This window comes from Equus caballus, chromosome 9 (genome assembly GCF_041296265.1).
Source record: "Equus caballus isolate H_3958 breed thoroughbred chromosome 9, TB-T2T, whole genome shotgun sequence".
NCBI lineage: Eukaryota > Metazoa > Chordata > Mammalia > Perissodactyla > Equidae > Equus > Equus caballus.
In genome coordinates this window covers 3,244,499-3,257,146 of record NC_091692.1, presented here as the reverse complement: position 1 = coordinate 3,257,146, position 12,648 = coordinate 3,244,499, and the positions used below count along the sequence as shown (strand labels likewise).

General features: G+C 41.2%; 1 protein-coding gene across 1 annotated transcript in view; it reads left to right on the top strand.

The window, feature by feature from the left end:
* CA13 (carbonic anhydrase 13) overlaps nt 1-11,430 on the top strand; it is a 57,629-nt gene extending 46,199 nt beyond the window's left edge. The window contains exons 7-10 of the transcript XR_011421531.1: nt 1,321-1,530; nt 6,763-7,025; nt 7,996-8,081; nt 9,998-11,430. The gene's annotated coding sequence lies outside the window, so the exon portion shown is untranslated. The remainder of the gene's footprint in view (nt 1-1,320; nt 1,531-6,762; nt 7,026-7,995; nt 8,082-9,997) is intronic.
* Nucleotides 11,431-12,648: the final 1,218 nt, after the last annotated feature.

Below are 12,648 nucleotides of genomic sequence, written 5' to 3'. Positions count from 1 at the left end.
TGCTAAGAGACTAGACCTTAAATGTTCTCATCATGAAAAAGAAATGATACTTATGTGAAGTGATAGAAGTGTAAGCTAACTCGAAGGTGGCAATCATATTGCAATATATAAATGTATCAAATCAATGCATTGCACACCTTAAACTTGCACAACATTATATGTCAGTGACATCTCAATAAAAAAACAAAGTAACAGAGATTTACAATACAACCGTTAATTTTCTGGATTTGTTTTGTGCTTCTGTAGAAGACTGGGTGTACACTTATAATTATATGTCAGCTTTGGTATTATATAGAGCGCACAGTGTTCCTTAAAAAAACTTTAAAAAGATACTGCAGTCTTTAAGATGTGAGTTAGTGCAACCATCCACATATGTATATGTTCACAAACTATTTTCGATAGTGCTTTAGTACCTTGAAAGGCTCCTAAAAGTTTTCATGCAATGTTCAAAAGTGTAAATCTTACTGCCAAGGAGCTGATGCACTTGCAGACCCTCAGTCACAATTTAATGGATGCCATGTTTCCATGTCCAGTTGGTCACTTAGCCCTGGACACCATATCTTTCAGAACAACCTTGCTAAGGTGATAGAAACACTAACAGAAAGGACAATATTGTGCTATGATCATCAAACTTGCCAAGAGACTAGAACTTAATTCCAACCACTAAAAAGAAAGGATCATTATGTAACGTGACAGGCACTAAATATTGCTACAATGGCAATCATATTGCAATATGTAAATGTATCAAATTAACATGTTTTGCACCCTAAATTTACACAATGCTATGTATCCAGTATGTTCAGTGAAAAAAAGAGGAGAGCTACCTGCTTTATTATTTCAACAAAAGGGATGGAGAAGAAGAAAAAGAAAACGCAGGAGAGGATGGAGAGAAGGAGGAGAATGATGTTCTAGCTGTAAATGGAGAATGTGCAGCGAAGAAAAAGAATATTTTAACAGGAGCTAAAGAAACTGTAAGAGGTAAATTTTATGTAAGCATCATCTCCCTGAAGGGTGAAAAGGAAGAGGCGTTGGACAGCAGTGATCTGTTCCTTTGTTAACTCCCAGGTGGCGCTGTTGGAAAAGAAAAGCCGAATTGCTCTCCCAAGACCTGACCGTGGGCCTTTAAAACATCACCAGCTTTTCTCCATCAGCCACTGCTGGAGTCCAGTCTCTTCCAAAGGCTTCCTCTCCTCCTTTACTTCCAGGTGCTCCCAGGGAGTGTCTCATTTGTGCTCCTGAGTAAATCGAGTCAGCTCACACTTGGTGCCCTGTAATTTCTTCTCCTTTGTCCTCACCTCCTTTTCTCCCTTCTCCCCCCAGGTGCATCTCCAGGCCACCGTTCCCTCTGAGCATTGCTAAACCTCTGGACACCACATGGGTTCTCCTGGGCCGTGTCTCTGCCGCTGCGAGGGGAGAGAAGGCCGAGCATGTATTCATTAACAGCCAACATTTGGTGTCCTACGCTCTGTGGTCTGCCTCCACCAACCACAAGATCAGGGGCAGCGGCCTCAGCTGGAAGCCGCTTCGGATGTAAGTTTCCGGGAGTCGAGGCTGCTTTCATGCTGGGTTGCTCTTTGTATTTCTGTGTCATCCTTTCCTGTGTTTTCTACAAACGGTGTAGATCTCGTCTGTGAGTGTTGTCCTTCTTCTAGGCAAAGGGTGGACTAGATCGGGAGTCTTGGAGTGGTGCCTAGCATCTCTCAGCACATATCAAAGATATTTATCATAAGCTTTCTCGTCGGAGGCTTCCTCACACAGTCTCCGTGTCGTTTTTACCACGCTGTCCTTGTCTTGGGCGTGCCTCATTCTTGTTGAGATTCACAGGGGGTTAGAGGCCAGCTGATACTCCTTCAACCGTCACTCAACTCCAGGTTTTCTGTTGGGTCAAAACCACATCCTTGCCTTCAAGGCTTGGAGATTTCATTAAAGGCAATCTACCCCCTTGCCCAGTCGCTTTCTTCCCTCAGATCCGCTCTCCATCCATCTACCACACACGCACCTCCACTCCTAAGAGGCCATTCCTACAGTTAGGGGAGGGAAGAAACATATTTTGTTCTCAAAAAGGTTATGGGAGCACAAGTACGATTTTTCCAGCCTTAGAATTCTGGAGAAATTATGTTACTGCTTTCTCATATAAGAGAAAACATTTTTTTCTTCATCTTCTCTTAAAAATATAAAGGCTTTTGGAAAAGCTTTTGGGGTTTCTGGCCTATCTGGCCCTACCCTCCCACAACTGAATCCCTGGAGGCGAAATCTGAGTGCTTCTTTCTGTAAATGTTTGGGTGTGACGTTAAGGGCGGTGGCCATGAAGAAGTACTCATTCCAATCGGAAGGAAGGAGGATGGTTGGAGTGGCAGGGCTTGTGAGCATGGGCAAGTTTCCTGACCTCTCCAGGCCTCACTTTTCTGATACACACACACAAATAATAATAGTATCAATATAATGTTTGTTGTGCATCTTAGATGAAATGAGGCACTTACAGGAGTTATACAGTGCCTGAGTGCTCAGTGAGTGTCATTGTTTGAATGAGCACAGTCTCTCCACAATGAGGGAGAACAATCTAGTCTTTCCACATTCTCTTAGTTTCAGACACTAGATGTCACTGCTGATGTTTGGTACTTTCCAAATGACGGTTAAAAAAAAATTCCAAAGGAGAAAAGGGGTGGAGTGAAGATTGCTTTCTCATGAACATAAGCCTGGAAGCATTATTTTAAGTACTGTATGAAAAGTGAGTAAGCCTTAGAAAAATTGTGAGGCTTTTCTCAATATGTTTAGACAGCAAGTAAGCCTGCATGGTTTGCTGATTAACCGATTGAAGTTGATACAAAAATAAATTCTGATACTATATTTAAGAAGCTGCTACTTCTGATGTACGGCTGAACCACGGACACAGCCTCAGAAATGAGAGGTTTAGATGAGGAGATGGAGAGTAGATGTTAGCAAACAGATGAATAACAGAAAGAAGAAGAAAACAGTAAGAGAGAAGGCATCCTATTGACCCTGTATTTAGATGACAGGTAACACCATAGAAATATGGATCTTTTTCTTCCCGTTAAATATTTAGTCAATGTACTTAAATACTGAGGCCTTATTTTAAGTACCTGCTCCAATTTGTGTGTTTATAGAACATCAGATTAAATGAAAATATACAGCCTAAAGTAAACATTCTCGAATTCGGTATATTTGTGAGAAGCGTGGAGCTTCACGTTGCTGTACTGACTTTGTCCATTGCATTTGAGGTTTGAGAGGGAAGTACTATTTTTGTCAAGTATTTAAAAAGGGGGACATGGGGTCTAGAAGCCCTCCTAACCGCTGTTTTCTGGGCCTCCTCTACAGCTTTGGAGGGTCTTGGGTCCAGAGCAGCCCCCTGTAGCCATGAGGGTAAGCATTTACTGTGCTGAGCAAAAGAGTGAAGTGCACAGCGGGCTAAATTGGAATTTTTCTCTTTTGCTATCACATTTTACCTCAAAAAGTTGACAACTGGGTGTAACGGCATGAAAACGTTACTGACGACAGCTGAGATCCGTTGAGGCACTGTTCTAAGGACTGTGTGCAAATCAACTCACTGAGGCTCACCTGTGGCACAGGTGCTATAATTATCCCCATTTGACAGATGAGAATAATGAGGAAGGCCAGGTTAATTACGTAAAGCATCAGCATTAGTCACGACCTCGGTAGAACACAGTTCCACGAAGTACAGGTATGTTTGTAAAGCACCTTGTAAGGTAAGACTGATTACGTGCATCTATCCGCGATCTTTCTAATCTTCTCAATTATACACATTTTACGCAGTTGTACGTATATATATATGTATGTAAGTGTGTATGTGTTCCACTCTTCTCCTTTGACTTCGCTTTATAAACATTGTCACATGAACATTTTGTATGTGGGGCTATGCCCTCATTTTTAGTGAGAACAGAAAAGATGTGATAGTTGCACACTGAGCTCCCTGTGCCTGGGGGTTTCTCGGAGGTGGTTGGGGCCACCGTGTGGAGCCGAGAGCCAGCAGGAGCACGAACAGCAGGTCTGACCCCTGCTCCCTACTTTACCTAGGGTGGTTAGTTGCTCTTTAAAATAAAATATTTTAAGTCAATTTACATATTTAGCTTATGCACAATGTTTCACCAAAGAAAGGATCCCAAAGCTGAAACAAAGTTGATGTATTACTAATTATATCATAATTTGTAATTCCCGTATTGTTGAACATTTAGGTTGGTTCCATTTTTTATTGCTATAACATGCATATGAACATCTTTGTGCATACACTATGTTTTTTTCCTTTTAATTATTTCCTTACTTTAAATTCCCCGGAGGAGATTTAGGCCCGAAGGGCATGGATATTTGTTAGCATTTTAAGCAGGTTTGCAAGCTACCCTGATTCAGGCAATTGATAATGCCAATGGCAATATGAGCATACTGGCCGTTTGCTCACAGTCCAGAAGTAACAGCTTTAAAAAAAACAAAACAACAATAAAAACCAAACAACACTCAAAATGACGCAAAAACTAGCAACATCAATTAATGTCTTCCAATCACCCTAATTTAAGGATAGGCTGTATACTGTGCCTCGAGCTGGAGTTTGACTGTGGCCAAGCCAGACTGGATGCATAGGAGTTCCCGCCACTGTGATGCTGTGGTGGGCGACTGGAGTGCTGGTGAGAAAACAGTCACTCTGAATAGGATAAGTCTGTTGAAACTGAAGACGGGCAGGAGCCATTTACCAAGGGTTGTTCAGGGACCACAGGAAAAGTAAGAGACCCTGGGCCTCCTGGAATTGTGAGGGGCCATCCCAGAGGGACCCCGACTTGGCGAACTGGACTTGCCCAGAAGATCTCTTGTCTCTGAAAGTCAGACCTAGTGGAATTTAATTGCTGCTGCTCATTCACGAGGCTCTATTGGGAAATGTGAATGTATTTTAACGCATGCGGATAGTAGTTTTAAAACATCACTTATCAAAGACAAGAAAAAAAAGAAAAGAGAAAAAATCACTCAGATTCTCACTCCCATGCCAGTAACAACTCTGACCATTTTGCCTTTTAGGGATTCAAAAAATGAATCTCTAAAGCATGTTGCTCTCATGAAATTTGATAGTTTGTTTTGCTTTTTATAAATTGGATAAACCGGATAAACTGGGTATAACTCTGTGCTTGTCAATCCCGGATTTGCAGTAATTTGCAATGTAGTTTATTTTGTGAAGGGCAGCGGCTGCTTTCTGTCCGTAAAAGCACGAGTTTATTTTCCTCCGTCAAACGTAGAAACCTTCCAACCGGCGTTTCTGCCTGCAAGCTCGGCAGAGAGGGCAAGGAGCATTTGTGCCATTTCCTCACGTCCACATGACATCACCCATGGCAGGGTGGTGGCAACTGGTAGAAGAATGTCACACGCGGCCTGCAGTGCTAATCTCTTGTCTCATAAAGCAGAGACGTTGGGTCTATGGTGTTCCTCGGATGCCAATATTAAGGATGGAGCAAACAAACAAAGATTACATCTTTCTTTATTAAACATGTGTTCAAGGAGATGCCAAAGTTTTAACTGTCAAAAGTCATATGCTTGCTTTTTGTATAGAAGTTATTTTAAGTTCAGCTTTCTGGCATGCAGTAGCGATCTGACTAAAGAGTCCATAAAATCCTGAGTGTGAACCTCACACGTTCACATTCAGATCTCATGAGTACACCTGGAGGTCGTGGGTGCAATAAGGTCTCTTGGAAAGCGGGAAGTCTTCCTGCATTGCCCTAGTTCAGGCCTTAACCCCCAACTCTCCCTCCTTCAGTCCAGCTGCCTCACCACTATACTGGTCACCTCACTAAGACTCAGAGCTGGTGGTATTCTTCCCTGGCTGCACACCTTCGATGAGGGTTACACTGCCAGCAGAGCAGAGTCCAAACATTTAAAAGTTCCTGCCCTCAAGTGCTCGTTCCCTCCGGCTCCTTCCCCTTTTCCAGCCTCATTTCCTGCCTCTCCCTGGCCAGCCCTGCAGGGTGCTGGTCTCCCCAGACAACCTTGCCGTTCTCTGAGCAAGCCCTATTCTTTTGGCTTTGCTCTGGCTCACACTTTCTTCTTTGCCGTTAAAGTTCCTGTCTCTATTTCTCTGTCCTTTAAGGACCAGCACAAGTGCAGCCTTCTCTCTGGATTTTCTCTGACCATCTCTCTCCGCTGAGAGCTTTGTCAACTCTGCTCCGATGGATTTTGTTCACGGCCCTGCCCTCAGAACACGGTTCTCTGTGTTTGCCTCGCACACGCTGACACACTGCAGCTCTTCGGGGCAGGGGCTGTGTCCATTTCGTGTTTCCACCCCCAGAACTAACACAGTGTCAGACAATAGTAGGTGCTTGTTTAATGTTTTTGAACAACCTCACGTACATATAAATAGTTTACAGTCAGTGGTAAATTAATAAAAAGTAAGTAATGGTTGTTTACCAATATTTGTTATTTAATTATTCAGCCACCCTTTACTGAGTCCAGGCTGAGTGCCAGGCATTTTGATGAGCACTGGCATTCAAAGGTGAGTGGGTAGTGTTCCTGACCTGGAGAGGCCCACAGTCTTGTGAGGGAGATAGGTATATGAGCATGAATTATATTCATTCATTTATTTTGTGAAACAGAAAAATGTCATTAAATTTGGAATTTTTTTCCTCTATGAAATTGGAGCGCATAGGGCCATTTTAAGAGTGTAAGAGCAAAAATATGTAAATAGTATCTAAATTCTGGTGTGTGTCACTAAGAAAAGATACCTTTAAGAGTAATTCCTCTTTCCTTTACCAGCAAGGGCACTGTCCTGGGTGTTTCCTCTGGATATGCTGGGTTTTAGACCCCCCGTGTTCTACCACAGGCAGCCACCCCACAGTGGACCATACTGCCAGGCAGAAGAGCAGTGGGGCTGGAAATACAGAAAGAGAGAGAGAGAGGCTGCCTCCTTCACTGCCAGAACCCTGTCGAAACTCTCTGCTGTTCCAGGAATCCACAGGACTAGCAGCAAACCAAGGGCATCTCCATGAACATCCTCAGCCCAGTCTTCTGCTGGTAAGGTGAGAAGATAGAGCAGAGTAGAGCAAGATAACCAGAAGAGAGTCTCGCTTCAGTCTTTGCTTTTGTACAAGCCTACCTCAGGGGCTTGGAGCGAGGGTTTGCTAGAGCCTTCCTCTAGCTTGGCCAAGTGAGACAAGCAGTCCCAGTTATTAACGAATCCTGACATATAAAGGGACAAACTGAGACAGTTAACTGGCGTTTTGTAAAGGTCAGGGCTTCCTATTAAAGGACTTGTGCAGAGGCAACAATCATTCTTCCACTGCACAAGGAGGAAAATCCAGATGCTCAGGATCATAAGACTAGAAGGGACGTCAAGAGGGAAAGTAGGTCAGCGCTTGCCTCTGAGCAGGAGGACATTCAGTCACCTAAAAGCCCAAGAGAAAATAGAATAAACCCAATAAACTGGGTCTTATTTCGGAAGCCAAATGTTATCCCTGCAAATGGCTCAGTTAACACCTGCAGGCTACATGAGCTGATGTGCTAGAATAGCAGGGAGACCTTAAGACACTTTATGGCTTACTTACTTGTGTTATTGGTTTTCTTTGCTCATCTCTGGGGAGGGAGCTTTTTTAAGATTATGAAAGATAATACAATGTTGGGTCGATTGTATCATGATGTGATGCAATCCAACCCTGCGAGGGGTGTGTTCTTGAAGACGCTGTGGAAACAAGTATCAGCTCTACTGTAGGAGGAGGTGAGCTGCTCATCTCCGTTGGGGCATGGCGGCGAGTACTGGCTCCAGCTGTGGAAATGCACCAGAGAATCAGAAGAGTTTATTAGGAAGATTTTTAGCAAAGCAATCATAGGCTCTTCATAGTGTGAGTAATAATGTTTATCAGTTATCAGTCCTTCCGTGGTATTATTTTCAACTACTTTAAGATATTGTTTTTCTTCTTTCCTTTGGCATCTTTCCCAAAGTTTAATGCAGCTTCTTGAAAAAAATTTGATACTTTTGCTACCATTTTCCAGAAGAGAATAACAGGCACGCTGGAAGTTTTGCCTGTCAGTCTGAGATGGAGGAGTCTGTAAAATTGCCCTGGGTAATGACGGTAGAGGTAAGTTTTAGCTTCGTAAATAAAGACTATGACTTACACTAAGGCGTATGTGGGCAAAGTATTGGGTCTAACATCAGAGAGCTTTAAAGGATGGATGTAGGGACACGCATGCTCAGAATGGGCATTGCATGAGGCGTATATGCTCATTTTTATTAAAGATCCTTGAACTGTTCAAAACTGTGGTAGACAGAATAATGGCCCTGAGAGATGCCCACACGGGGATCCCCAGAAGCTGTGACTGTGCTACCGCACATGGCAACGAACGCGGATTCACAAATGTGAATAAAGGTAGACTTTGAAGTGGGAATTTATCCCAGGTTGTCCAGGTGGGTCCAATCTAATCACATAAACCCTTAAGAGCAGAGACGCTCCCTGGCCGTGGTTAGAGAAAGAGAAGAGTGAGCAGAAGCAGGGCAGAGGGATACTACAGCATGTGCTTGATCTTTTTAAATTAAAAATCTTTTTTACTATTTTCCCCCAGCTTTATTGAAGTATGGATGACAAATAAGAATTATGCATATTTAGGTTTTACAACATGAGTTTTAAAGATGTACAATGCAATGGTTTAATATAGGTTTACACTGTGAAATGATTACTGCAATCAAGTGGTCACATCCGTCACCTCAATAGTTACCATTTTTTTCTGTGATGAGACCCCTTCAGATTTCCTCTCAGCAAATTTCAAGTGTGTAATACGGTATTATTAACTGTATTATCTATTATTAAGCATGCTGCATATGAGATGCCCAGAACTTACTTATCTTGTAGCTGGAAGTTTGTTCTCTTTGGCCAGCATCTCCCCAGTTCCCCCACCCCTCAGCCCCTGGCAACCACCATTCCGCTCTCTGCTTCTACGAGTTTGACTTTCTTAGATTCCACATATAAGTGAGGTCATGCAGTATTTATCTCTCTGTGTTTGGCCTATTTCACTTAGCATGATGTCCTTCAGGTTCATCAACGTTGTCACAAATGGCAGGATTTTCTTCTTTTTATGGTTGAATAATATTCCATTATTATATATACAATATACATACACACATGCACACACACATGTGTATACACACAATATTTACACATTTTCTTTATCCATTCATTCATTGACGGACTCGTAGATTGTTTCTATATCTTCACTACTATGAATAATTCTGCAATGAACACGGGAGTGCGGATATCTCTCTGAGATCTGATTTCATTTCCTTTGGATATGTACCCGTAAGTGTGGTTACTGGATCACATGGTAGTTTTATTTTTTTTTAATTGAGGTAACACTGGTATATAACATTATATAAATTTCAGGTGTACATTATTATATTTCAATTTCTGTGTAGATCACTTCGTGTTCACCATCCAAAGATTAATTACCATCCGTCACCACACACATGTGCCCTGTCACTCTTTTTGTCCTCCTCTTACTCCCCCCTCTCCTCTGGGAACCACCAGTCTAATCTCCAATCTATGTGTTTGTTTGCTGTTGTTGTTTTTATCTTCTACTTATGAGTAAGATCGTATGGTATTTGATTTTCTCCATCTGGCTTCTTTTGCGTAGTGTAATACCCTCGAAGTCCATCCATGTTGTTGCAATTGGCAAGATTTCAGCTTCTTTTATAGCCGAGTAGTATTCCATTGTGCATATATACCACATCTTCTTGCTTCCAAGTCTTGGCTATTATGCGTATGAACATGAGGGTGCATATATGTTTATGCATCTGTGTTTTCATGTTCTTTGGATAAATACCCAGTAGTGGAATAGGTAGATCATATGGTAGTTCTATTCTTAACTTTTTGAGTAATCTTGATAACTGATTTCCATAGTCGCTGCACCAATTTACATTCCCACCAGCGGTGTACAAGAGCTCCTTTTTCTCCATATATTCTCCAACACTTATTTCTTGTCTTTTTAATTATGGAAATCAAAGAAGACACAAAGAAATGGAAAGATATTCCATGCTCTTGGATTGGAAGAATTAACATAGCTAAATGTCCAGACTTCCTAAAGCAATCTACAGATTCAATGCAATTCCTATCAAAGTTCCAACAACATTTTTCACAGAAATAGAACAAAGAATCCTAAAATTTATATGGAACAACAAAAATACCCTGAATAGCCAAAAGAATCCTGAGAAAAAAGAAGAAAGCTGGAGGTATCATGCTCCGTGATTTCAAAATATACTACAAAGCCATAGTGATCAAAACAGCATGGTACTGGCACAAAAACAGAAACACAGATCAATGGAACAGAATCGAGAGCCCAGAAATAAAACCACACATCCACGGACAGCTGATTTTCAACTAGGGATCCAAAGACAAACAATGGAGAAAGGAAAGTCTCTTCAATAAATGGTGTTGGAACTGGGTAGCCACATGCAAAAGAATGAAAGTAGACCATTATCTTATATCATACACAAAAAATTAACTCAAAATGGATTAAAGACTTGGATGTAAGACCTGAAACCATGAAACTTCTGGAAGAAAACATAGGCAGTAAGCTCTTCGACATCAGTGTTAGCAGCATCTTTTTGAATACCATGTCTGACCAGGCAAGGGAAACAAAAGAAAAAATAAACAAATGGGACTACATCAAACTAAAAAGCTTCTGCACAGCAAAGAAAACCATCAACAAAACGAAAAGCCAACCTAACAATTGGGAGAAGATATTTCCAAACCGTATATCTGATAAGGGGTTTTTATCTAAAATATACAAAGAACTCATATAGCTCAACAGCAAAGAAACAACCCAATTAATAAATGGACAAAGGATCTGAACAGACATTTTTCCAAAGAAGATATACAGATGGCCAGTAGGCATATGAAAAGATGTTCAATATCACTAACTTTAAGGGAATTGCAAATCAAAACTACAATGAGATGTCACCTCATGCCCATCAGAATGGTAGTTCTATTTTTAACTTTTTGAAATAACTCTATACTGTTTTCCATAATGGCCATACCAATTTACATTCCTACCAAGAGTGCACAAGAATTCTCTTTTCTCCATATCCTCACCAACACTTATCTCTTGTCTTTTTGATGAAAGCCATCCTAAGGGGTGTGAGGTGATATCTCATTGTGGTTTTGATTTACATTTCCTTGGTGTTAGTGATATTGAGCACCTTTTCATGTACCTGTTGGCCATCTGTATGTCTGTGTGCTTTAAAGATGGAGAGGGGCATGGGCCAAGGAATGCAGGTGGCCTGTAGAAGCCGAAAACATTAAGCAAACAGATTCATTCCAAGAGCTGCCAAAAAAGGAACTCAGCCTTGCTAATAATTAGATTTTAGCTCACTAACACCCATGTAAAATTTCTGACCTGGAGAGCTGTAAGGTAATAAATTTGTTTTGTTTTAAGTCACTAGGTGTGTGATAATTTGTTATGGAAGCAATAGAAAACTTATACAGGATTGGGTTCTGATAAAATTATTAATATCTGAGGAGAGTTGAGTCTGACTCATAGAAGAAGGATGCCATGAACAGCTCACTGTGGCTCTTCATGGGGGCTGTCTGTTGGCAGGCAGTTCCCATGCAGTAGTGTGGCTCAATGGGAGGGAATTAATAGTTCTGTTGGAATAAAGAGAAAATAAAATCTTTGGTCCCTGCCTGGGAAACCTGGAAAAGATCATACAAGTTCTCTCGAGCTGATTCTTAACTTGATATTTCTAGTTCATTGCTGAGAATGAACAGTTAGTGATCACCTTACAAAATATTTCATTTGATCTTCAAACTATCCTGATTTGTTACTGTCCCTATTTTACATAGAAAAACTGCAGGTAAGAAGTTAAGAGAAACTACAGGTCAGATGTTGGGTGGTTCATCCTGTAAGTGGGGGAAGAAGGACCCAAAGCCCACCACAATGTCACGCAGATTCTCACTCATCCTCACTGTAGATGTTTCTACTGTTCTCTTTCCCAATCTTGTTACATTTCCTTGAGTGTTGAAACACGATAAAGATTTCCTCTAAAAGCTGGGCTTTGCTTTCTACCTCCAGAGCAAAAATGGATATATGTTATTTTCCCAAAACTGTTTTTGAACCTATTAAAAAAATTAAAAAACTGGAGTTATCTCAGCCTCAGGTTAGCTTCTTTTATTTAGCTTCATTGTCAGTGGTTTCCACAGCAGGAAGCCCAGCTCTGATGGGAACCATTAGTGTCAGCTATTGTTTTATCTTATTCAAACAATATAAGTTACACAGCAATAACTCCCTGTTCCTCCCTCCCCCTGCCCCTGGTAATCTCTAACTGTTTTCTGTTTTTATGAATTTGGCTATTTTACATATTTCATATATGTAGAGTCATATAATATGTGTATTTTTGTGTCTGATCTACTTACTTAGCATAATGTTTTCAAGGTTTATGTATGTTGCAGTGTGTATCAGAACTTCATCCCTTTTCATGGATGAATAGTATTCCATTGCATGTACATGCCACATTTTGTTTATTCAGTCATCTGTTGATGGACACTTGGGTTGTTTCCACCTTTTGGCTATTGTGAATAATCCTGCAGTAAACATTGGTGTGAAAGTATCTGTTTGAGTCCCTGCTTTCAATTCTTTGGGTATATACCTAGGAGTGGA